The sequence below is a fragment of the Neovison vison genome, chromosome 5 (assembly GCF_020171115.1).
Source record: "Neovison vison isolate M4711 chromosome 5, ASM_NN_V1, whole genome shotgun sequence".
NCBI classification, from domain to species: domain Eukaryota; kingdom Metazoa; phylum Chordata; class Mammalia; order Carnivora; family Mustelidae; genus Neogale; species Neogale vison.
The window spans coordinates 92,775,569-92,799,578 of record NC_058095.1 but is presented as its reverse complement, the minus strand read 5'-3'; the positions used below and the strand labels follow the sequence as shown (position 1 = coordinate 92,799,578).

At 45.8% G+C, this 24,010-nt stretch overlaps 1 pseudogene; it reads right to left on the bottom strand.

Annotated features, from left to right (window-relative positions):
* Positions 1–673: 673 nt before the first annotated feature.
* LOC122907426 lies at positions 674–1,116 on the bottom strand (annotated as a pseudogene).
* Positions 1,117–24,010: the final 22,894 nt, after the last annotated feature.

Genomic DNA, 24,010 nt, shown 5'->3' with positions numbered 1-24,010 from the left:
GCAGAGAGAGAGAGAGGAGGAAGCAGGCTCCCTGCCAAGCAGAGAGCCTGATGCGGGGCTTGATCCCAGAACCCTGGGATCATGACCTGAGCCGAAGGCAGAGGCTTTAACCCACTGAGCCACCCAGGCACCCCACCTTTTTAGATTTGATGAGCTGCTAGCAGGTGGAAGTAAAGGGACAGACCAGAGAACTTTTTAGCACCCCCTTTCTCTAGGAGGAAAACACCAGAAAAAAAATCAATACTCGAAATACACAAACATGGTTTAGTTGAAACAAAAAACACTGCATAGTGTGGCATTTTCCCAGAGGAAGTTGGGTGTGGCACTGATTAAGGTGATCAGAAAACATCCTTGCTGCCTCCCAATAGGAGTCTTCCCAAAAAAACCCCACATTTTTAAAAAACATTTTATTTATTTATTTGTCAGAGAGCGAGCAAGAGCACACATAGAGGGGTGCAGCAGCCAGAAGGAGAAGCAGGTTACCCTCTGAGCAGGGAGCCTGATGCAGGACTCAGTCCCAGAACCCTGGGATCATGACCTTCGCTGAAGGCATACACTTAACTGACTTAGCCACCCAGGTATTCATTAATTTTTTTTTTTTTTTTAACAAATGCTGCCTGAGGCTGACAGATACATACAGCAGAGGACACAAGCCCCACATAGCAGCCCATGATCACACCAGTCCTCCCGTCCTCACACTGGCAGACAGAGGCCTCTGCTCTAGAGTCTTCGTGGAGAAATGGGCAGATTTGGGAGCCTCAGCTGGAGCTGGAGCTGGAGCTGGTGCCAGAGCCACAGGCTGGACCATGGTTTGAGCCTTGCTCTTGGACTTTGCTGGCAGAGCCTGAGACCATGGTGATGCACACAAGAGCACATTTCCAGAGCTTGGGGTGGGCAGTGTAGGTAAGGGGACTGAGTTTGTGATTGACACTGTGGGATCTTAGGCCTGACCTCCTTGGGCTGTAGAACAGCCTGGATAGCCTTGATAGTGCATATTCCTCAGGACCTTGGGGTCCACCCCTAAGAGATTCATATCTTTGTGACTGGGGTTTCTCGATGCTTTCTGTGCCATTTTCGGAACTGGTTGTGCATGGTGTGGTTCTCAGACTTGGCCATGTGTGCACTAAAATCCAAGGCTCCCAAAGTGCCTGGGACCTGAAGAGAAAGAGGGAGGCCACCAGGAGATCTTCAGTCTTGGAGCAAGTTTTGTTCTATGAACTTGTGAGTTAGTGGCTGCACTGAGAGGACTTCAGGTATGCCCCCAGAATCGATCATTTCCAACTTCCTAAAGATGCTAAATTAAGAAGAGTAGGGATTGTGTCAGAACATTTCCCCCCAAATAAGGACTTTGCCAAACTATCTTTTGCCCCAAACAAACTTGTTTCCTTTGACTGTTTCCTTTTCTTCATGTGTAGTCTTTCCATTTCATTAGTCCAACCAATGTTTACTAAACACATAATGTGTACTGTGCTTGGCTCTGCGTATGCGATTGTAAATGAGTCCACCATAATTCTGGGATGGGGGAAGAACCTTAAACCAATGATTACAAGGAAGAATGCTGAGGGTGTTGTGAGGAAGACAGGGTCTTCTACAGGGTCTCCTACAGGGTCATATGGAGCCCACCTTCTCTGTTGGTGGGGATGCAAGCTGGGGCAGCCACTCTGGAAAACAGCATGGAGGTTCCTCAAAAAGTTGAAAATGGAGCTACCCTACAACCCAGCAATCACACTACTGAGTATTTACCCTAAAGATACAAATGTAGTGATCTGAAGGGGCACATGCACCCGAATGTTTATAGCAGCAGTGTCCGCAATAGCCAAATTACAGGAAGAATCTTGATGTCCATCAACAGATGAATGGATAAAGAAGATGTGATATATATATATATATATATATATATATTTATATTTATATATACAATGGAATACTATGCAGCCTTCAAAAGAAATGAAGTCTTGCCATTTGCAATGACATGGATAGAACTGGAAGGTATTATCCTTAGTGAAATAAGTCAATCAGAGAAAGACAACTATCATATGATCTCCTTGATATGAGGAAGATGGAGATGCAACATGGGGGGTTTGAGGGGTGGGAAAAGAATAAATGAAACAAGATGGGATTGGGAGGGAGACAAACCATAAGAGACTCTTAACCTCATAAAACAAACAGAGGGTCACCAGGGGGAAGAAGGTAGGGAGAGGGTGGTGTGGTTATAGACATTGGGGAGGATATGTGTTATGGTGAGTGCTGTGAATTGTGTAAGCCTGACGATTCACAGAACTGTACCCTTGGGGCAAATAATACATTATATGTTAATAAAAATAATTTTTTTTAAAAAAGCCTGTTTCTTTCATCCTGTAGGCATAGCAGATTTTACCTTATAGAATTTAATGGTTTTTAGTACTTTTTTTTAAAGCTCAGTGAGTGTAAAGTATCTAATAAGTACCAACCGATTGTACTATTATTTAAAAGCCAGGTTTTTTAAAGCTTTTTATCTATTGACAACTTGAAAAGAAAATAGTGTAAACCTTTGTAATGTGTAGTTCTGTCAGCTGCCAATACATTAATGCACTAATTTATTGCAATTTAATGGAATAATTTAATGCACTAAATGCTTCTCAGAAAATAGGCCTACTGACTTCCTTCTCTCTTCTGCTTGATTAAGTAATTAACAGCCTGCTAGGGGAAAATACCTGACAGGACCCTTGATTCTCTGTGCCTCTACTGAAGGAGTCATAATGTTCTGCCGCAAACAAGTGTATGGAGACATTCGTCTTGAGTGACCAGAATGAAGGCCACCCTCCAGCCAGGTCACCTCCCAGATGCTGCGATGACCAGCCAGGCTGTTGGGAATCAGGTTCCAAAGGAAGGACACCAGCCCCACACCTCCAGGCCAGGTGTGGTGCCCATTGTTTCGGAGGATTGCATTATTTAACCTCACGGGAGTCCATTCAGTATGGTGGGGCGTGGCCACACGGTTCACTCTTTAGCTGTCAAATCCTGTCAGTTATCAAGGCTTTCTCCCAACTTCCAAATTCCCTGACTGCTGCAAACTTGAATGGGGGAAGTGAGGAATGTAGTGTCCTTTGTTTTCCTCTTCACACCAAGGAAGATGGATTTTCCAGTGGACTTTTAGTGAGTGTGTGCCTTTAGACAGGGAACCTCACCAGGGCTTCCTGTTTTTCTCTCCTCCTTTAGGTGGGAGAGCACGGCTAGAGGGGCTGACATTGGGTACTTGTCTTCTCGTGGTCAGTTAGGCTTTAATAAAACCACAGCAGATGAGGGGCTGGTTAACTAATTTCCCCAAAGGGCAGACCTTGTTAAGAAGAACCCAGTGCTCTGGGGTGTTTCAAAATGGTTTCTTTTCCCCTCCTCCTGTCAGAAGCATGAAGGGAATTTTTTTTTTTTTTTATTTTTTTTTTTTTTTTAGCTGAGAGTCACTGTGAAAACCCAATAGAGCACCAGGAGCTAAAATTACCCAAAGTGAAGTGGCCACCTGATGACTGGGTGTCCTTGGAGTTTTTAATCTCTCAGATATGTCCACACTGAGCCTCCAGCAACTCATCCATTCAGGTTTTCCTATCCAGCCCTGGTTCCCCAGCTTCCTGCTTTGGTAAGTTGTGACTATCTGCCTGTGTGTCTTTCCAGTTTGGTAGGGGAGGGGGGTGGGGAGGGGGGTGCGGTTTGTCCTGTGTCTTCTCTTACAGATTTAGGAAGAGTTGTTGTTGACTTTTCAGTTTGTTCTGTTTTGTTTTTACTCGTTAGCTCAGAGTATCAGCTTCGAAGTTTATGGGCTCGACCCAAAACCAAGTCCCCAGTGTATTTTTCTTCTACCTATCCATAGAGCACTCTGAATAGGTATGAGAATTTGCATAACTGAAGCTCTGGTCATTGATTTCAGATAGTCTGTGATCTTCATAGTTCAGGAGAACTTTCTAGAAACAGTTAATTATGTATTTGGAAAAGAGCTAAGTTCTCCATGGTGTTGGCAGAGTTGAGATCTCAGATCATGGGGGTGGGAAGGCTTGCTTCTGGTGGAGACTTACTCTCATGCTCATAGTTTAATTCCAACTTGGTGTGATTAGGGTGCTTTATGTCCAGTCCCCCAGGGTGAGGACAGGTGCAAGGATTTTCCCTCCCACCCCTCTGGTCCATCATAACCCAAATTCAAGGTCTCTGGGACTGGTTTCATCCTCAGGACAAAAGCAGCTCAGGACTCACTTAACTCTCTGGCCGCCTCCCATCCACCCACCCTCCACCCCGGTGATCTCAACCTAGTAAATTCCTTATTATCGTATCTGAGCCTTTAAGGTGTCTGTGTGTGTTTTTAATGTAATTTACATAGCATTTTTAGTGATTTTCAGTGGGAGGGCTGTTCCAAATAACCTACCCCTACCCAAACCTGATCGTGGAAAGGAAAAGATACTCTATTTTCTTTTCTTTTTTTTTTTCTTTAAAGATTTTATTTATTTATTTGACAGAGAACACAAGTAGGCAGAGAGGCAGGCAGAGAGAGAGAGAGAGAGAAGCAGGCTCTGCACTGAGCAGAGAGCCCGATGTGGGGCTCGATCCCAGGGTCCTGGGATCATGACCTGGGCCAAAGGCAGAGGCTTTAACCCGCTGAGCCACGCAGGTGCCCCAAGATACTCTATTTTTTTTTTTTTTTTTTTTTTTGACAGAGAGAAATCACAAGTAGATGGAGAGGCAGGCAGAGAGAGAGAGGGAGGGAAGCAGGCTCACCGCTGAGCAGAGAGCCCGATGCGGGACTCGATCCCAGGACCCTGAGATCATGACCTGAGCCGAAGGCAGAGGCTTAACCCACTGAGCCACCCAGGTGCCCCGATACTCTATTTTCTTAATAGAATCTGTAAATCTGAAATTTCCCTCCTTACTCTGCTTATTATCTGACAAGTCCAATGAGATTATACACTCCATTACCTTCTGTCTTGATCATTTGTGTATCCACAAGTCTTGACTAGTGCCTGGCACATGGTAGGTATCTAATAAGCGGTCATGACAGTAATAATAATAATAATAATAATAATAGTGAAATCATAGCAGTAAAACATCTTTTTTTTTTTTTTTTAATGTAATCTCTACCCTCAACGTAGGGCTGAACTCACAACCCCAAGATGTAGAGTCATGTGCTCCACGGACTAAGCCAGCTGGGCACCCCTAACAGTAGAGGATTTTAAACATGGGACACATCTAGTGTCTTAGCCGACAGCTCTACTCCAGTCCCCTCTTCTCCAAGCCATCCTACCTGTGGTGGGAGATATAACTTTGGAGAGCACATGCTCTCAATTTCAGTAGCGCCCCACTGCCTTTCCCATAGAGACCATATTTCTTAGCTTGGTAACCACACAAGTCTGGCCATAAAGTGATTTTGTATTCTTTTTGCATCACGTGTTCTCCCCCCAAACCAGTCTATTTGGCATTTTCCAAACATGCAATGCAACTTTGCGCTCACTGCCTTGGCTGTTCTTCCCATTACTTTGTCGTTCTGTTCCAAACCTCCTATTCCTTTGACACACCACTCAAATTCCACTTCTGCAATTCCTTCTCTCATCTCCTGGCAAGAATTATTGCTCCTTTCTTTAAACTCCCAGAGTGTTTTGGGCTTCCTTATATATCTCTTATCACATGTGCTTTGCATTATAAGTATTTCTTTACATGGATTAATGCTTCCCCCAAACACTTGACAGTGCTTTGCACATTGCAGACACTCAACAAATATGAATAGAAAAATGGATAATCAAAACAGGCTTAGCTTGTGAACCTCCAATAATACCAAACAAGGGGAAGCTGGATGACTCTGCAGATTAAGGCTCAGGTCATGATCCCAAGGTTCCTAGGATTGAGCCCCACATAGGGCTCTCTGCCCAGCAGGGAGTCTGCTTCTCCTTCTCTCTCTCTGCCTGCCTCTCTGCCTACTTGTGATCTCTGTCTGTCAAATAAATAAAATCTTAAAAACAAACAAACAAACAAAAGGATGTTTGTCTATTAGAGCCAGAAATACCTGATCTTTCAGGCTCCTGGAGATTTCTGAATATAGTAGGGTCAAGCTATAGCCATGCCAATGGGTGCTTACTTATTTTTATTTAAAATTATCATTTAAGGGGTGCCAGGGTAGCTCAGTCAGTTAAGCTTCTGCCTTCAGAATAGGCCATGATCTCGGGGTCCTGGGATTGACCCCTGCATCAGGCTCCCTGCAGAGCACAGACCCTGCTTCTCCCTCTGCCTGCTATTTCCCCTGCATGTTCTCTCTCTTCCTCTCTCTCTCTGTCAAATAATAATAAATAAATCTTTAAAAAATAAAAATAAATAATAAAAGTATTTAAAATAATAATTTTAAATTGTGACATTATCACAATTGCGTGACATTGTCAAACAATGTCAATTGTTTGACACCTTTTACAAAATGGTTGGGGCCCATTGTTCTTTTCATTTCTTTTTCTCTTTAAAATTTTAAAGCACATGGAGAATTTCATCAGAGGCCTCCCTTAGAGAATCTAGAACTAAAAGTTAATTCTAGCAACACCCACACCAAGTTGAGTCTGACTCACATTTTCTATCAGCAGTTCCTGTAACCTTGTACTATTACTTCACTGAATGCCACAACCCCGAAAAAGAGAAACCCAAGATAGCATTTCCCTTGTTTCCAGAGGCCACGTTCTACAGGTGGAAAATTCCCAAGTTATAAAATTGAGCATTTGGGGTGCCTAGGTGGCTCAGTGGGTTAGGGCCTCTGCCTTTGGCTCTGGTCATGACCCCAGGGTACTGGGATCAAGCCCTGCATTAGGCTCTCTGCTCAGCAGGAAGCCTGCTTCCTTCCCTCTCTCTCTCTCTCTGCCTGTCTCTCTGCCTGCTTGTGATCTCTGCCTGCCAAATAAATAAATAAAATCTTTAGGAAAAAAAAATTGAGCATTTGAAATCCTGTGCCTTCAGCATAATAGGGTGGGGGTTTTTTATGTAAAATAGGAATTGGTAGCTGTTATCAGTTAATTACTGCAACAGATTTCATTATCGCATGCTGTTGACTACTAAGAATCTTCTAAGTTCTGCAGAAAAGTACTTGTGGTCAACGTATTCCCTCTGATTCTCTTTCAAAGGACTGACAGGGAGGAGTACTATTACTGGATGTATGACCACTAACACTATTCCTACATGAATCAAGGCAATTTACGTGGGTCTGTATTAATGTTTTGCAACCTCCCTGTTGATCAGGAGAAAAGTTCGAGTAATCAAAGAAAAGGCTCTAAGAAGTAGTATGTTTGAATTAACCTGAAACTAAGGGAAAACAAATCCTATTGAAGAAACACATTTGCAGATCATACATGGATAGCTTAGGAGGAGAAAAATAAAAGAGGACATACAAAGGATAGATGTAATTAAATTTCAGAGAAAAAAACTCTCTAAGGAGGGAATGTCAGGGGCCAGGAAGTCTACACTGGATGCCAGAAATCTGGACAAGAACCCAAGAGGTCCTAACTGAAGGAAGGGGTCAGGGGTGGGGGATGCCAAATGATGCTTGATAGACTTTCAGTCTGCTTAAAGGTTACATCAGGTAATGTCTCATAGGATCTCAAATCTGACATCTTGTTGATATAATGTTGGAGGCATATTGGTGTGGAATGTGTTGTATCCCAACAAGATTATATGCTTCAAATCCATCCTTGCCAGAAATCCAAATTTCTCTGTTCACCCCAAGTTATACCCCGATAATACTGTGTGGATCCCCAGCTGGACCCCATCCCCAGCCTAACCCCTCCTCCAACCCACTACCACTCCTCCAACTGGAGCCTTCACTTTGCAATCGCAAAACCCTCCAACACATCTCCATTTCTTCACAAGTACCCAGCTCACCCTGAGAAGTCTTCACCGCAGCCAAGCAAGTGTGCTGTTTCTCTCTCACACACATCTTAGAACTCAGGACCAGAAGCAAAAGCCATCTTTCCTGGGCTGCCATTACCCTTTGCAGGCCATGTCTCTCTTCCTCTCTGTTGCACAAACCCCCACTTTTTGAGACTCCTTCACATGCCACCTTCATGCACAGACTTCCAGAACACACCCTCCGCATGTCACATACACACACTCCCCTTGTATGCTCAAGGCTTTGGCTCCTGGCTGCCTTTCCACCCCAGCTCCTGCAGGATTTTCAGCTTTTTCTATGTATGTAGTGATGACACAACCACCATTCTCGCCTCTTAGACCCTTGACCATACAACAGTCTTGAAAGCAGCCACCCCCACCCAGGTGGACATGTGGATTAGGTCATCATATATATAGTCCCCCAATCTCTAATCCCACACCTCTCTCACGCACCACACCTTCCCAACCTTCTGCCACTCCTATTCAAATACTTCCACCACACAGTCCTTCAACTCCGTGTGGCTGTCATCCACTAACAGCCATGCTCTGACAGCCCTGTCTCCCAAGACAAGAGAGAATGGGGGCTTTGGAGGGGAGCCTCCCTGCTCTTCCCATCCCCAAACTGGCAGACCTTTTAGCACATACACCTGGTTCCTTCCCATCTTACCTGTCTTGTGTATGCTGTCCTAACACAGTGCTCTCTCTTGTTCCCCAGGATCATTCCAATAGCTTGGTGATCTGTTTTAGTGTCTACATTCTGAGAAGGAGCATCTCTCTGATGCACTAGTAGGCTGCAGTTGGGTCATGATGACTCTGAAGAGTCGATTGTTAGATTTTCAAGAATCTTGCCAGCTCTTGGGCATTATGTTGGTGACTAGGAATGGGCTGTGCTGAGAGTGTTTATACCGCTGCAAAGGAAGCCTCTGGTTTTCCAAAGGGCGGTTTGTTAAACATCTAGGGCACATTCCTGTCTTACTGTCATCCTCCTGCTTCTACCGACTGGTTCTCTGCGGTTCCTCCCACCTTTATCCCTAATGATGCAAATCTTCACAGGAGCTGTCCCAGGGTTGAGTTCCAGTCACCTGTTCCCTCCTCAAGTCCACTCTGGTCTAGCTTCTGTCCCCGTCAAAGCCACTGAGCACCCCCTCGTTCACTGCTGCCCTGCCTAATAGAGCCTCCACAAAACAGCTAGGGGAACTGTTAAAAAAGAAAATCCCGGAAATTAAAATGGCTTTTAAAAACTCTGAAGGGCACCTGGGTGGCTCAGTCAGCTAAGTGTCTGCCTTTGGTTCAGGTCATGATCCCAGGGTCCTGGAATTGAGTCCCGCATTTGAAGAAACAATTACACTGCAGTTACAATTATATTAATTAAGGCTTTGAAATAATAGCTGTCATTTTGTTTTGTTTTTATCTATTTAAGATTTTATTTTTAAGTTACCCCTGTACCCAACATGGGGCTTAAACACAATGCCGAGATCAAGAGTCACAAGTCCTACCAACAGAGCCAGCCGTCACCCCTGAAACGGTAGCTCTCCCTTTAAAAACAGTAATACAGGGCACCTGGGTGGCTCAGTGGGTTAAGCCGCTGCCTTCGGCTCAAGTCATGATCTCAGGGTTCTGGGATCAAGTTCTGCGTCGGGCTCTCTGCTCTGCAGGGAGCCTGCTTCCTCCTCTCCCTCTCTCTGCCTGCCTGTCTGCCTGCTTGTGATCTCCGTCTGTCAAATAAATAAATAAAATCTTTTAAAAAATAAAACAGTAATACATGCAAATAGAATTTTAAATTCAAAGGTGTGGGGGGTCAAGAAGACACTTATCTTAGTGGGCACGGAGTAATATATGGAATTGGTGAATCACTCTGTTGTATACCTGAAACTAACACTGTTAACTATGCTGGAATTAGAATAAAACAGAAAAAAAAAAAATGGAAAGTTTAACAACATCTTTGCAAATGATCACCAAAGCCTTTTGCATTTAAGCTACCAAAATGAAGCTCCTGAATGTAAAATCTGCCTGAGATTATCTAATCAAATAAAAATTACTCAACTCATGTTCATCCTTTGCTATGGTATAAGAAGGAAATTTAAAATTTTACAAAGTTTCCACATACCTATAGATTTTTGTCAATTTACTTTTTAAAACAAATCAGCTAACCCCTCCCCCAACCATTCCTGTACTAGACTGGAAAGTAAAATGGCTTTTAACAATTTCAAGGACACATGGAAAAGTAATTCTCTTACCCTTGAAATTGTTGGTAATTTTTCTTTGGAAATTATAGACGTTTTCCGATTAATCCAGAGACTCCACAGTCAGGTCACCTTTTTAAACGGAAAACGGATCTTTTTTTTTTTTTTTTTAAACGGATCGTTTTTAACACACTGCTTAAAACCTTCCCAATACGTTTCAGATAAGATCCACATGCCTTTCCTACAGGGCCCTGCATATTACAGCAATTACCTTTCTTTCAGCTTTTTCCTGTCCTCCTTTTTCTCTAATTCTGCCAGCATCAGGTACACTGGCTTCCTCTCAGTCCCTGCGACACCTTCTTCCTTTACGATTAGTGGTGCTGGTGGAAGTGGTGAGGGTTGTTTTGTTTTGCTTTGTTTCAGGGCCTTTGCACAAGCTCTTCCCTCTGTCCAGGGGCACTTTCCCTTCTACTTTCTACTGACTTCATCTCATCTTTCAGAGCTTATTTTGACTATCACCTTCCCAAAAAAGCCAAGCAGGCACGGGGTTCTTGTATCCACAATATGGATAGATTAGGTCAGCAAGTTCCTTCTCTCTCTCTCTCTTTTTTAGAGGGAGGAGAGGGGCAGAGGGAGAGGGCGAGAGAGAATCTTAAGCAGGCTCCCCTTGGGCCCAGAGGGGCTCAATATTACAACCTTGGGATCATAACCTGAACTGAAATCAAGAGTCAGACACTTAACAGACTGAGCCACCCAGATGCCCCTCATGTCTCTTTAAAGTAAGTAAATTAATACCTTAAATTTACTATCTGGTTGATCAAGTAACACTGACTTGAATTCATTGTCTCTTCATCTTTTTCTTGAGGGATGGCTTTGGCCGAGCACCCTGGGGCCGGAAGTCAATGGCAGAGAAACTCCATGGGGCAGACCCATGTTCTTCCAGCTGCCAGGGGCTTAGGAGGGACTGGTTGGTCTTTCTAAGCTCTGCTTTCTCCGTTCACAAATGTCAGCTAGCCCCACGCTGTGGGTCAGTTCCCCAGAAGTAGAGCTGAGGTGGGGATTCTTGTACACGTGGTATATCGGGAGTATGCCCTCAGGAGGAATCTGTAGAGAGAGGGGAGAATCAGGAAAGGGATGGGGGGCAGCTAACAGAAGATGTGGTGTCGGCTAAAGTCTAGCCTCAGCCCTGATCCACATGAACTGTTCCTCTTTGAAGCGGAGGGTCTGGGCTTTTGTATCCTGACTCTAGTCAGTCATTGGCTAAAGGCACTTCAGTGATGGGGAGTACAGTAACCTCACAGATCCTGAGGTAGCTCCTTCTTTGCAGGAGGCGGTGGTGAGCCCTTAATAGCCAACACTCAGCAGTCCTGTGCATCCTCCAGGTGAAAGGGACCTGAGTGGGAAACCAAAAGCTATAGATCATTTTAGGGAAGGATAATTCATCCTTGGTACTATTCACATTTGGGGCTGGATAATTCTTTGAGGGGAGCAAAGGGCAGCTGTTCTGTGCATTGTAGTACACTTATCAGCATTCCCTGGTCCCTACTCGCTAGATGCCAGTAGCACACCCCCACCCCAGTGTCCAGACATTGCCAGATGTCTCCTGGAGCACAGAATGGCCTTCTCCTCCCCAGCCATCCTGGTATTCTGTGGTGTCCTGTGCCAGTCCTCGGAGGGAACTCCTAGCCATGGTATTGTCTGTTCACCAGGATACAGCGTCTCATACACACATTCCATTCTGTGTGTGTGTGTGTGTGTGTGTGTGTGTACACGTGTGCAGTGGGAAGCCCAAGCTTCTCTGATTATGACTGGCTAATGAAGACTGGGTCAAGCCAGAGGGAAAAGAAGGATCAGTGCAATGTAGCTATATAGCAAATAGCATGGACAGCTAAATGACGGATTGACCATGGGTGTTAAGGGAGAGGCTGGCTCCTAGGTTTCTGGCTTTGGCAAATGCAGACAGGGAAAAGAGAACAAGTTCTGGGAAGGAACAGACTGGGTGAGATTTCAGACACTCGGAGTTTCATGCTGGAGCTCCCTTGCAGACAGACACCTGTGGAAGGCACGCACAGACCAGAGTCGGGCTGCTGCCCTCAATCTGAGAGCCATCACCCGCAAAATCAAGGACTCAATCACAGTTGTCTAGGGAGGAGGTATTTGGGGAGAAAAGAAGGGGGCTGAGGGCAACCTTCACATTTAGGGGAGAGAGGAGATGGTCCTAAAGGGCACAAAGAAGATACAGCAAGAGAGCGAAAAGGAGAAGCAGGAAGCAGCGGGAGAGAAGCCATAAATCACAGAGACAGGTAAGAGAAACAATTGTTCTAAAAAAAAAGGTACAGTCCCTTCACCGGTCATGAGGCTCCATTCCTCCAGGACGTTAGGGTTTTATGAACACCTCCAGAGTGGAGTCAAATGAAAGTAACATTCAGGCAATTTGTTGACCTGTATTTGTTCCATATTAGGCATTCCCATGCAAGAAAAACAAAACGCCTCACTTTTAATGAACATATTTTGTAAAGTGAGTGGTAAACATAACACACAAACTGCCCATAGAGCAAACAAATCTCCTACAAAGATATTCCAGAGCCCCCAGCATGGTGGGAGTAGCAAGAACTGGGAACAAGAACTTTGTGTCGAAGCTCTTGCTCCGTGCCTGCTCCGGGGAGTCCGATATAGTTTGTTGATTATAAAAATAGGTGCTTGGGTAAAGTGACCTCCTGGTGTTCCTTCTACTCAAACATCCTAAGGCTCTAACCAAATCCACACACATTTATTACTTAATATGTCAACGGAAGTTCCATCCGACTGTATGTGCATCAGAAGAGTGATGCAAAAGGCCTGCATCAGAATAACCCAGGGAGCTTGTTGAATCCAGGTTCCCACACAGAGGATGCTGTTGCCTCAAAGAATCCCACAATACCACCCACTGAATGGAAGGAAATTTTTGCAGATTATATACATGACAAGGGGTTAGCATCCAGAATATATGCAGAACTTCTACAACTTGACCACACCAACAAAACACAACCTGATTTTAAAATGAACAAAGGACTTGAATAGATATTTCTCCAAAGAAGATCTACAAATGGCCGAGAAGCATAGGACAAGATGCCCAACATCACTCATCATTAGGGAAATGCAAATCAAAACCCCCATAAGACACCACCTCACACCCAATCAGATGATTACTATTAAACAACAACAACAAATGAAAATAGCAAGTTTTGGGGGGGACATGGAGAAATGGAAACTCTTGTGCACTCTCCCTGGGAATGTAAAATGGCGAAAATACTGTGCAAATAAGAGTCTGTCAAATAATTAGAAATAGTATTACCATATGCTCGAACCAGTCCACTTCTGGATATCTGGATAAATATGTATATCTCAAATAATTGGAAATAGGGCCCTAAAGTGGTATTTATACAAGGATATTTATAGCAGTAGCATTCACAATACCCAAAAAGTAGAAGCAACCCAAATGTCCACTGATGGACAAATGTATAAAAAAACGTGTGGTATAGAGGCTTCTGGGTGGCTCAGTCAGTTAAGCATCTGACTCTTGTGATTTCGGCTCAGGTCATGATTTCAGGCTCCTAGGACCAAGCCCTGTGTCCGGCTCCATGCTGGGCATGGAGCCTGCTTAAGATTCTCTCTCCTGGGGTGCCTGGGTGGCTCAGTGGGTTAAAGCCTCTGCTTTCAGCTCAGGTCATGATCCCAGGGTCCTGGGATCGAGCCCCGCATCGGAATCTCTGCTCAGCAGGGAGCCTGCTTTCCTTCCTATCGCTTGCTCTGCCTACCTGCCTCTCTGCCTACTTGTGATCTCTGTCTGTCAAGTAAATTTAAAAAAAAAAAGAGAGAGAGAGGTTCTCTCTCCTCGGGATGCCTGGGTGGCTCAGTTGGTTAAGCAGCTGCCTTCAGCTCAGGTCATGACCCAGTGTCCTGGGATCGAGTCCCGCATCGGGTTCTTTGCTTGGCAGAGAGCCTGCTTCTCCCTCTGCCTCAGCCTCTACTCTGCCTGCTTGTGCATGCTCTCTCTCTCTGACAATAAATTTAAAAAAAAAAAAAAAAAAAAGATTCTCTCTTCTCTCTCTCCCTCTGCCCCTCACCACCTCCCCCCATGATCGCTTGTGTGCATGCTCTGTTTCTCTCTCTCTCTCTCAAAAAAATAAAATGTTGGGGCCCCTGGGTGGCTCAGTGGGTTAAGCCACTGCCTTCGGCTCAGGTCATGGTCTCGGGATCCTGGGATCGAGTCCCGCGTCGGCCTCTCTGCTCAGCAGAGAGCCTGCTTCCTCCTCTCTCTCTCTGCCTGCCTCTCTGCCTACTTGTGATCTCTCTCTGTCAAATGAATAAATAAAATCTTAAAAAAAAAAAAGAAAAGAAAATGTGGCAGATACATACAGTTAAATATTATTGAGCCTTAAAAGTTAAGGAAATTCTGACACATGCCATAACATGGGTGAACCTTGAGAACATTATGCTCAGTGAAATGAACCAGCTGCAAAAAAACAAATATTGCATAATCCCACTTATATGAGGTATCTGCAAGAGTCAAATTCATAGAGACAGAAAGTGGGATGGTGGTTGCCAGGGGCTGGGGCAAGAGAGGAATGGGGAGTTGCTTAATGAAGATGGAGTTTTAGTTTTGCAAGATGAACTGAGTTCTGGAGATTAGTTGCATAACCATGTGAATGTACTTAACACTACTGAACTACACACTTAAAATGGTTTAAATGATTTTTTTTTAAATTTCTATGAGGGGCGCCTGGGTGGCTAAGTGGGTTAAAGCCTCTGCTTTCAGTTCAGGTCATGATCCCAGGGTCCTGGGATCGAGCCCTGCATCGGGCTCTCTGCTCCGAGGGGAGCCTGCTTCCTCCACTCTTTCTGTCTGCCTCTCTGCCTACTTGTGATCTTTGTCTGTCGAATAAATAAACAAAATCTTGAAAAAAAAAATTTCTATGATAGTCGTGGGGGGAAAAGTGACATAATAAAAGTAAAATAACAGTTCTAAAATTCAAAATAGTATATATTCATATCTTCCTAAAACCCAGCTACACTCTTAGAGTAATTAGTAATAATATATTACTTAAATTTGTTGGGGGGGGGTGTTTTAAGACCTCTTTGTTTTATAATCAATTTCCAAAGACAACTGTTAGATTAGAAACCTGGAAAGTGATATCGATCCTTTGGAGTGACACTTTTCATTTAGAATGCCCTGTTCCTCTAGGATGGGGATTTCTCCTGCCTGCATGTCCCCAGCCAGTCCTCGCCATTGCAGACCCCCAGACAACATCCACATGTCTCAATATTGAGTTGTCTGCTGGGTATTTCCTGGATGAAGTTCCCAATTCCAGATGAATAAGACTTCCTCAGAAAACTGACTTGATGATCAGGGTGATGCCTCTTCCCAGAAAAAGGATGTCCTCCCACACAACCTCCGTGTCATGAGGGATGATGGAAAAGGCGGGTCCCTCAGACAGAAGACAGAGCATGTTTGTAAGCTTTGACTTCGCGGAGAAGCAAAACTTCCACACAGATTCATTCATTCATTCATTCTGCAAATATTTCTGTGTACCAATATTATGCAAGTCACCAGAAAAAAAATCACTTATTAATTATTATTATTTATCAATTATTTAAAATGCAGGCAGAGTTTTATTAAGGCCATTTTCTTGAAGCATAATTTACATAAAACAAAGTTCAGCCTTTCAGGTATATGGTCCAGGAGTTGACGATGTATATTGTATAACCACCACCAAAATCAAGATACAGAATATTTCTATCACCCTGGGGATGTTCTCTTGTGCCCCTTTGTTGACAGGCCCTCCCCTTTCCCCCAGCCCCTGGCAACCACTAATCTGAGTTTTGTCCCTATAGTTCTGCCTTTTCCAAACATCAAATAAACAAAATCACACAGTATGGTAGCTTTGGTGTCTGGCGGGTTTCACTTAGCATAACCCTGTTGCGATTCCTCCACATTGTTGCCCAAATCAGCAATTCATTCCTTTTCATTACTGAGTAGTATTCCATTGTGTGGAATTTATTCGGCCACTCACTGGCTGATGAGCATTCAGGTTGTTTCCAGTTTTCAGCATTATGAATAAAGCTGCTACAAACATTAGTCTATGGGTCGTTGTATGGATATAAGTTTTCATTATTCTTGGACTATTATCTGGGGTGGCATCGCTGGGTCATTTAGAGAGTATATGTCTAAATTAATAAGAAACTGCCTGATTGTTTTCTAAAATGACTCTACCTTCTTGCATGCCTATCAGTAATATATACAAGTTCCCGTTGTTCTGGATCCTCTCCAGGCAGACAAAGCTCTTCACAAATATTGGCCTCTTATTTAATTTCAAACCTATAGGGGCACCTGGGTGGCTCAGTGGGTTAAAGCCTCTGTCTTTGGCTCAGGTCATGATCTCAGGGTCCTAGGATCGAGCCCCGCATCGGTCTCTCTGCTCAGCAGGGAGCCTGCTTCCTCCACTCTCTCTGCCTGCGTCTCTGCCTACTTGTGATCTCTGTCGGTCAAATAAATAAAATCTTAATTTCAAACCTGTAGTAATCATGGTCATAATATCACCGGCAATGCATGGTTTTATCTTGAAGCTTCTCACTCTATAAATGAGGGCCCCAAAATATGCACTGTTTGGTTGTTTCCACATGTACATTTTTCTTTATGAAACAGTAATATGGAAGTGCCTTAAAGATCTCATTAAGTTTGAGAAACTATAGCAAGGCAGAGTTAAGCCCTTAGCAGATGAGAAATGGACATAGAATAGTATTTGCTTAGTGGTAGAAGGAATCCTAAAAGCCCTCTCTGTCCCAGGCCCTAGGGATGCTTAAATCCCATCTTACTATGGCCCTGGTGAGGGGTCATCCAGGTTATGCTCTGGTCATTTCTGTTTGGGGGATCTCATTTCCCCCTGAGGCAGGGTAACTAAAAGGTACAGTCACCAGGAACATTGCCAACTGTGGACAGTCACTCTCATCTCAGGGTTCACTGGTCCTCCTCTGGAGCATGGGGGCCCACATAATTCCAATCCCTATTTTTATTTGACATCTCTTTAAATATCTGAAAGCAGGGGCCCCTGGGTGGCTCAGTGGGTTAAACCTCTGCCTTCGGCTCAGGTCATGATCTCAGGGTCCTGGGATCCAGTCCCGCATGGGGCTATCTGCTCAGCAGGGAGCCTGCTTCTCCCTCTCTCTCTGCCCGCCTCTCGGCCTACTTGTGACCTCTCTCTCTGTCAAATAGATAAATAAAAGCTTTTTAAAAAATATATATATCTGAAAGCAGCTCTCTTGTCTCCTAAAGTCCTTTCTCTCTCCTGGACTAAACATCACTAGTTCTCTTGACCATCCTCACCCAACACGATTTTGAGTATTTCTCCATCCTGCCCCCCTCCTTTTAACAGATACAGCTATATCTAATCTCTTCCCATATTGAGGAGCTCAGTACCAATCCCAGAACTCATACGTCTAGGACACGTGGAGTAGATTCTGATCCAGGGCCTCAGTCACTTTTTTGACAAAGGTCTGTGATGCCCACATGGAACTTTCCCTCAGCTATTATTATTATTAGGCTGGCTACTTAGTTGATCTTCCCCAATCTGTATTTGCAGAGTTAAATTTTGGGAGACTCAAGAGAAGGACCTAAAATGTTCTCATTATAGGGGCATCAGGGTGGCTCAGTTGGTGAAGCATCTGCCTTTGGCTCAGGTCATGATCTCAAGGTCCTGGGATCGAGCCCCACATGTGCTCCAGCCCCACATGTGCTCCCTGCTCAGTGGGGAGTCCACTTCTCCCTCTGTCTCTCTCCCTCTGCTGCCCCCCAACTTGTGTTCTCGCTCAAATAAATAAATGTTTTTTAAAAATGTTCTCATTATAGATTCATCTAATACTCCAATCTGCTAGGGCTTTGGGTGACTCTGATTTTATAATCATGTTTACCATCTCAACTTTGTGTCACCTCCAAATTTAATAAGCAGACCTACAAAATCTTTGTTCAGCAATGCATACTGGTTGAGTACCCACAATGTCCTAGGCAGTTGGGCAGGCACTGTGAATACAAAGACAAATGGAGCTGTTTCTGGAGAGGCTCACAGCAGATGAGTGGGTTGTGAACCACACTGAAAGCTTCCCATAGGATTCCGTGAGTGTAACCATCAGAGCTAGAACTCTGGCTAAGTCAGGAACTCACCTACCTGCACTGCACTAGCATCCAGTCCAGATGTCCCCATGTTGCCCGCATGGCTGGCATGAGAAAGCCTGAAGAACATCTAGAAATCTGGGTATGCTATGTCTGTACGTGACCGCTGAGGGACCGGTCAGAATATTCAGAGGGATGAGGACCACAGTCTGCTGTGAATTGTGTTTAGTAAGAGGCCAGCCCACACTCTCACCACATCCTCACTGTCCTCATCCATTTTCCCTAATCTCAAAACAATTACCTAAACTTACTCACATGGACATAAGGATTACTGAGAAGCTACATCACTATGAAATAGATAATGCGCTCCTGGAGTAGCCCAGTTTACAGGAACAGGTAAATAACACCTGCGTGCTTGAGTAATGAATGGATATCCTTTCGGGGAAATTGCATCCTGGGCTGTAGCCTTATTTCAGAGTAATAGATCTCGTGTAGTGCAATTTGAGCTGTGTCCAAGAGGCTGTTGCACCTCCCACGAGGTACTTCTTGGGCTGGGGAGATTGGCAGTCTAGGAACTAAGTGAGTTTTTGCAGGAGAGGAGGAGAGAGGAGGCTGGAAAAGTGCCTTGTTCCCTCACAGAAGGGGAAAGACTGCTTTGGGCACTCAAACTCCCTCAGGAGAAAGGTAAACCCTTCAGGTGTGCATATTTGATCTGCCCCACGGAGCATCTGCAGTTTGATCTGCCCCACGGAGCATCTGCAGTTCCCTGGTTTGAGTTTTGTTCCCTCTTACCTTTCCCCGGGCCACCCCCTCCCACAGGGGCATAGCCTTTACATAGGTGAGGAGGTTTCCTTTACCATTAAGAAATCCCCATAGAACCACAGATTCCTGAAGGTGGTTTAAGTCCCTGACAACTCTGAGCCCAAGGAGCAAACCTTGAGAAGAGCGTGGCTTCCTCAGGAAATTCTTCCTTAGCCTCCCCTTCCAGAAAACCCCCTCCATCTCAACCCCTGCTCCAGAAAGGTTTCCTCCAACGCCCAGGAAACAGGCTTCGCATCCAGAACGTGACAAGCGCGGGTCAGTGTAAAGGACAAAGTCTGAACCTTGTGCGGTTTGTTTTGTTTTGTTTTCCCCTCATTTCCCCTGGAAGAACACCCCCTCCTCAGCCGTCACCCCGCCTCTCGTGAGAGCCCGGGCGGGGGAGCGGGGGCCACCGCGTCTGATTCTCTCTGCCGCCAAGGCTCGGTGAACTCTCTCGGGTTCTGTTGTTTACTCACTTCTCGCCGAGTTTCTGTTCGGCCGGGGAAGCTGCGCCGCGGCTCCTCAGATGTTATTTATCTTTTCCTGCGAGGGACTTGTGACAGTCCAGGGTGTCGTGTATCCTGTGCGATTGTTTATCCCCCGGCCCCGCCGGGGCCGCGAGCGGCCTCCTCGCCAGCACTCCGCGTCCCGAAACCCGGGACTACGTGAGCGAGCGAAGGGCGGGGAGGTTACACTTGGGCGCTGGGATGAACCCGCGTCCCCTGGAGCCCGCCGCAACGTGTCCTCAGGCAGAGGCGGTGACCCCGGGCGCCCAGGTGAACCCGGGCGGACAGCTGCGCGCTGCTCCCGCGCCCCCGCCTGCTCCGCGGAAGTCCCCGCCGAGCGCCCCCAACTCGGACGCTCGTCCCCGCCCGAGCGGGGCGGGGGCGACCCCCACCCCATCCCCCCGCCCCCCGCAGCAGGTCCCGCCCCGGCCCGGCGCCACTGCCGCCAGGCGGGGATCGGGGCGCACCGGGCGCTCTCTGGTCCGAGTCACCAGCGGGTCAGCCCTGCCCGGCGGCTGGGCTCTCGGGGGACTCCTACGTGAGCCGCTGCCCCTCGGCCTCCCTCCTTCCCTCCCTGCGGCTGCGATGCGCGGCTGCGCTCCCGGCGAGTCCAGCCACAGTCCCGGCCTCTCGCACCGCGTGGGCTCGCCCTCGGCTCCGGGTCGGCGGAGGAGCGGGCTTGGCACCCGGGCGGGGGTGGGGTGGGAGACCTTCGATTCTGCCTCGGACCCGGGCCGATGGAGGATTTGTAATGAACCCATGGGGTTGGGGGGGGGGGGGCTTTGGGGTGAGTCTTGTCTTTTTCCTTCTCCTTTCCTTTCCTTTCTTTCCATTTCCATGCCTCTTTCTGGGTTTTCCTGCCCTTCCCATTTTCCTTGTCCTGTGGACGCTTTAGAGAGTTAGGTCTCCCCGGGCATCTTCAGGAGCGTGCTCGGGGAGCGACGGCAGGACGGAAAGGGGCTGTGCCCTGGCTCTACCAGCCCATCCTAACGCCACACAGGCACACACACACAGGCACACTCACACACTTATGAGGAAAGATCAAACGCTCACGGCGGCCCGAGGTCTGTTTTCTCAGGCGTCCTTCCCCCATCACCGCATTGTTAGCGGGACAATGGGCTCCTGTGTCAGTCTTGTTGGCACCAGTTTTGTACGATGCAGGAAACAGCATTTCCTCTCGGCGCTGGAAAATTAACTTGGATCGTGCTTTTCCCTTTTTATTGAGAATCCGCACACACCCCGGGAAACCCGAGCTCCCGGAGAGGGGAAGGAGCGGCAGCAATAGACATCCCAAAGTCCTGCCCCAGCCCGTCCCCTTCCCGCTCAGCTCAGGGCTCCAGGTCTCTGCCAAAGGAGGAAACTCCCGGCGCTGAACAATAAGATGGGGCTGGGTGTCTCAGCAGTGACCCTCCCACTGGGGCCACCAGGGCGGACTGTGCCAAGTGGCAGTCAGAGCCCTCTTGCAGCCCGTTTTATTTGGAAGGGGAACTTGGCAGAAGGAGCCCCCAGCTCCCCAAAGACCCTCCCCACCGTCTGCCTGGCCACTGGAGGTACCAGCGGGGTGCTCCAAGTTGGCTAACTTTGGGCACTGGGAGGAGTTGCCTGGGCGGTCCCAAAATGTGCAGATATGAACAGCTGTTAGGTCTACAAAATTGCTAGTAAATATTATCCTACTCCCCTTAGCACTTCTATTTTGGTATTGTGGCTCCCTTTGCTCTGTCTCTTGTCTCTTGGACTAACACTTGATTGCCAAATCATGGAGACAGACAGGAGTCTTCTCTGTCTGCAGTTATCGTTCTGAATGTTTACTAAAAATGGAGACATTGGTGCCTATCCTAGATAGCCCTACTGCCATTTCGTACTGTTCACATTTGTAGGTGGGGTATAATGCCAGCTGACTGCAGAAAATACTCACAAAATTTATACGTGTCTCATTTACATGCTATTCTCTATACATGGGGGGAGGCAGACTCCTACCACACACATACTACACTGTATGTTTAAGGACTGAAATACCTGTACCATCCCCATCTCCTCTACCTGCCTTGATGACCGTGCAGAGAGGAAGACAGAGGCTCCATCTCAAATCTATTATAGGCATACCTCCCCCTTCTCGTTAATCTTTTGCAACAAATTCGACAAACATTTTATAGGAATTTAATTGTTGAAAATGTTATTTACCATCAAATTGTAAACTCCCCACACTTTTGGTAGGCTTTATTTTTCAGAGCACTTGTAGCTTTGCAGGAAAAATTGAGCAGAAGGTACAGATTTCGCATATAACTCTCCCCCCAAATATGTGGAGCCTCTGCCATGGTCAACATCCCCGACTAGAGAGGCACATTTGTTAAAATCCATGAACTACATGGACACGCCATTATCACCCACGTCCATAGTTTACATTAGGGTTCCCTTATGTTGTACATCCCGTGGTTTAGATACATGTATAATGACATGGATTCACTATTATAGTATCATTCAGAGTAGTTTCCCTGCCCTAAAAATCCTGTGTTCCATCTGGTCATCCCTCTAAATGCTCAGTTTTTGAGTTTATCTACAAGCCTAACTGATGTTCAGATCAAAACAGGGAATGTCAACAACGTACGTTGAAGACTTTTATCCTATATGAGTGAGATAAATCAGTGACAGGGATCAGTGGTCTATTGTTGGCACTAGCTTCCAACATTTCAGGTTTAGATCTCCTTTTTTTCCCCCCTGACCATCCACATTTATCCCTTCTTCCTCTTCCAGCTGTGAGAGTTAAAGGTCTGTAAAGCAACAATTAAATATTTAAACCCTCTAGGGAAGCACTAAAAGGAACCCTTTGTAATGTGAAAATCATCCCCAGTTGCTGGAGTCCTGAGTCCTGAACTGGGTAAAAGCCAAGGCTGCTTAAAGCTTTGAATGAATGGATGATTGATCATATTCTGTTTTGTATTTACATATTATTTTATTTGTAAGCTTAGAGAAGAGCTTACAGTTTTGTGGTCCATAGAAATAAATGTGGGGGAGAAACAGATGGAGTGATCTCTAAGAAGGCATAAATTGGTTGTATCCTAATTGTTCAACAAATATTTTGTAATAATGAAAATGTTAGCTGGTTCTTATGGTTAGTCTTGATGCAGTGAGACTTGTCCAGCAGAGTGTGCAAAAATCCCTGTATGGCGCTGTGAGTTTGCTCCTTAAGAGGTCCTAGCTGCTTTTGCAAAATACTGTCCCTGAAAACATTGTTATCTTGTCTCACCATGGCTTTTTCAGAGTGCATGCAAGTCTGATTTGAATTTACCCCAGGTTTCATGTATTTGTTTCAATAGGACAATGAGCGCCTTAGAAGATCACTTTGGATCTGCTGCTCAACCATCATTTCCTTCACCTAGAAATAGATCAATGAATGTTTGATGATGGTAATAGGGATAAACTAGCAAGTAACCTGGTGATATGAATGCAGAGGTCAAAAAGTCATCATGTAGTAAATTAAATGATGTCTAATGCCCTCCAGTGGCAGCTTTCCAATGGTATCACATGGGTGGCTTCAAGGGACCAGTGGAGAAAAATCTTCTACTAGAGTGACTTTTGTATTTGTGGTCCCACGGTTTAGGACCATTTTGCAAACATCTGTCTCAGGTGAATGACAACAACAGGCAAACGCAGATTGCTATCCCAAAGTTATTCATAGGGGAAAATATTTAAAATTGAACTTTCCCTGTCTCTAATCCTCAAAAAACAGCTTTCTGAACATGATCTATGAACTAGAAGAAAGAAGAAAACTTTTCAGAAAAGAAATGCTCAGAGCTGGGGAAAATGACGAAGGGTTTGAATCTTCTGTTCTCTTCAATGGAAATAGTTGTCTGCACCCAGATTCCTAAGGCTCCATCTGTCCACACATCTTCCTGGTGTTTCCACCTACTTTGTTGCTGCCAATGTTCTAGAGGCAGGCTCTTCCCCCATAGCCTTCTCACCAAAGGATTAGCCCAAATTTAAGCTAAATAAGTCAGGGGCTTATTGAGCTCTGGAGCTTCTTTGATAACCTTCAGTTAGGAGGATTTCAGGGCTCCCTAGCAGCTGGCAAACGCAGAATAGTCACATTTCAGCTTCCTTTCCAACGGACTGTTCATGTTGGCTTAACTTGTGTGGGTGACTAGAGATGAATCTTTTATGTTCCTCGTGGGTTGCTGAAACATATCGGTAAAGCTGTTCCTAGCTCCGTTCAGTAGAAGTCTATATGAAAGAAATTCATTCAGGGAGCTAATAACACACCCCGTCTTACTATTTGAGGTATCCTACCACTGCCCCCCATTTCCTTTTCTATTCCTGGGCCTCTGATCTGGTTCTTCCCCAGCCCCTACCCTTCATGTTCCTACCCTGGTTTCCTCCCTAGTAATCTTTTCCTTCTAGAACGGTTGCTAGGTCTCTTTTCTAGGACTCTGGTGCTGAGACTGAGACCTGGTGGAGAACCCTATCAGACACCCTTTGCCTCCTCCCTCCCTGAGAAGTGTGCCCAC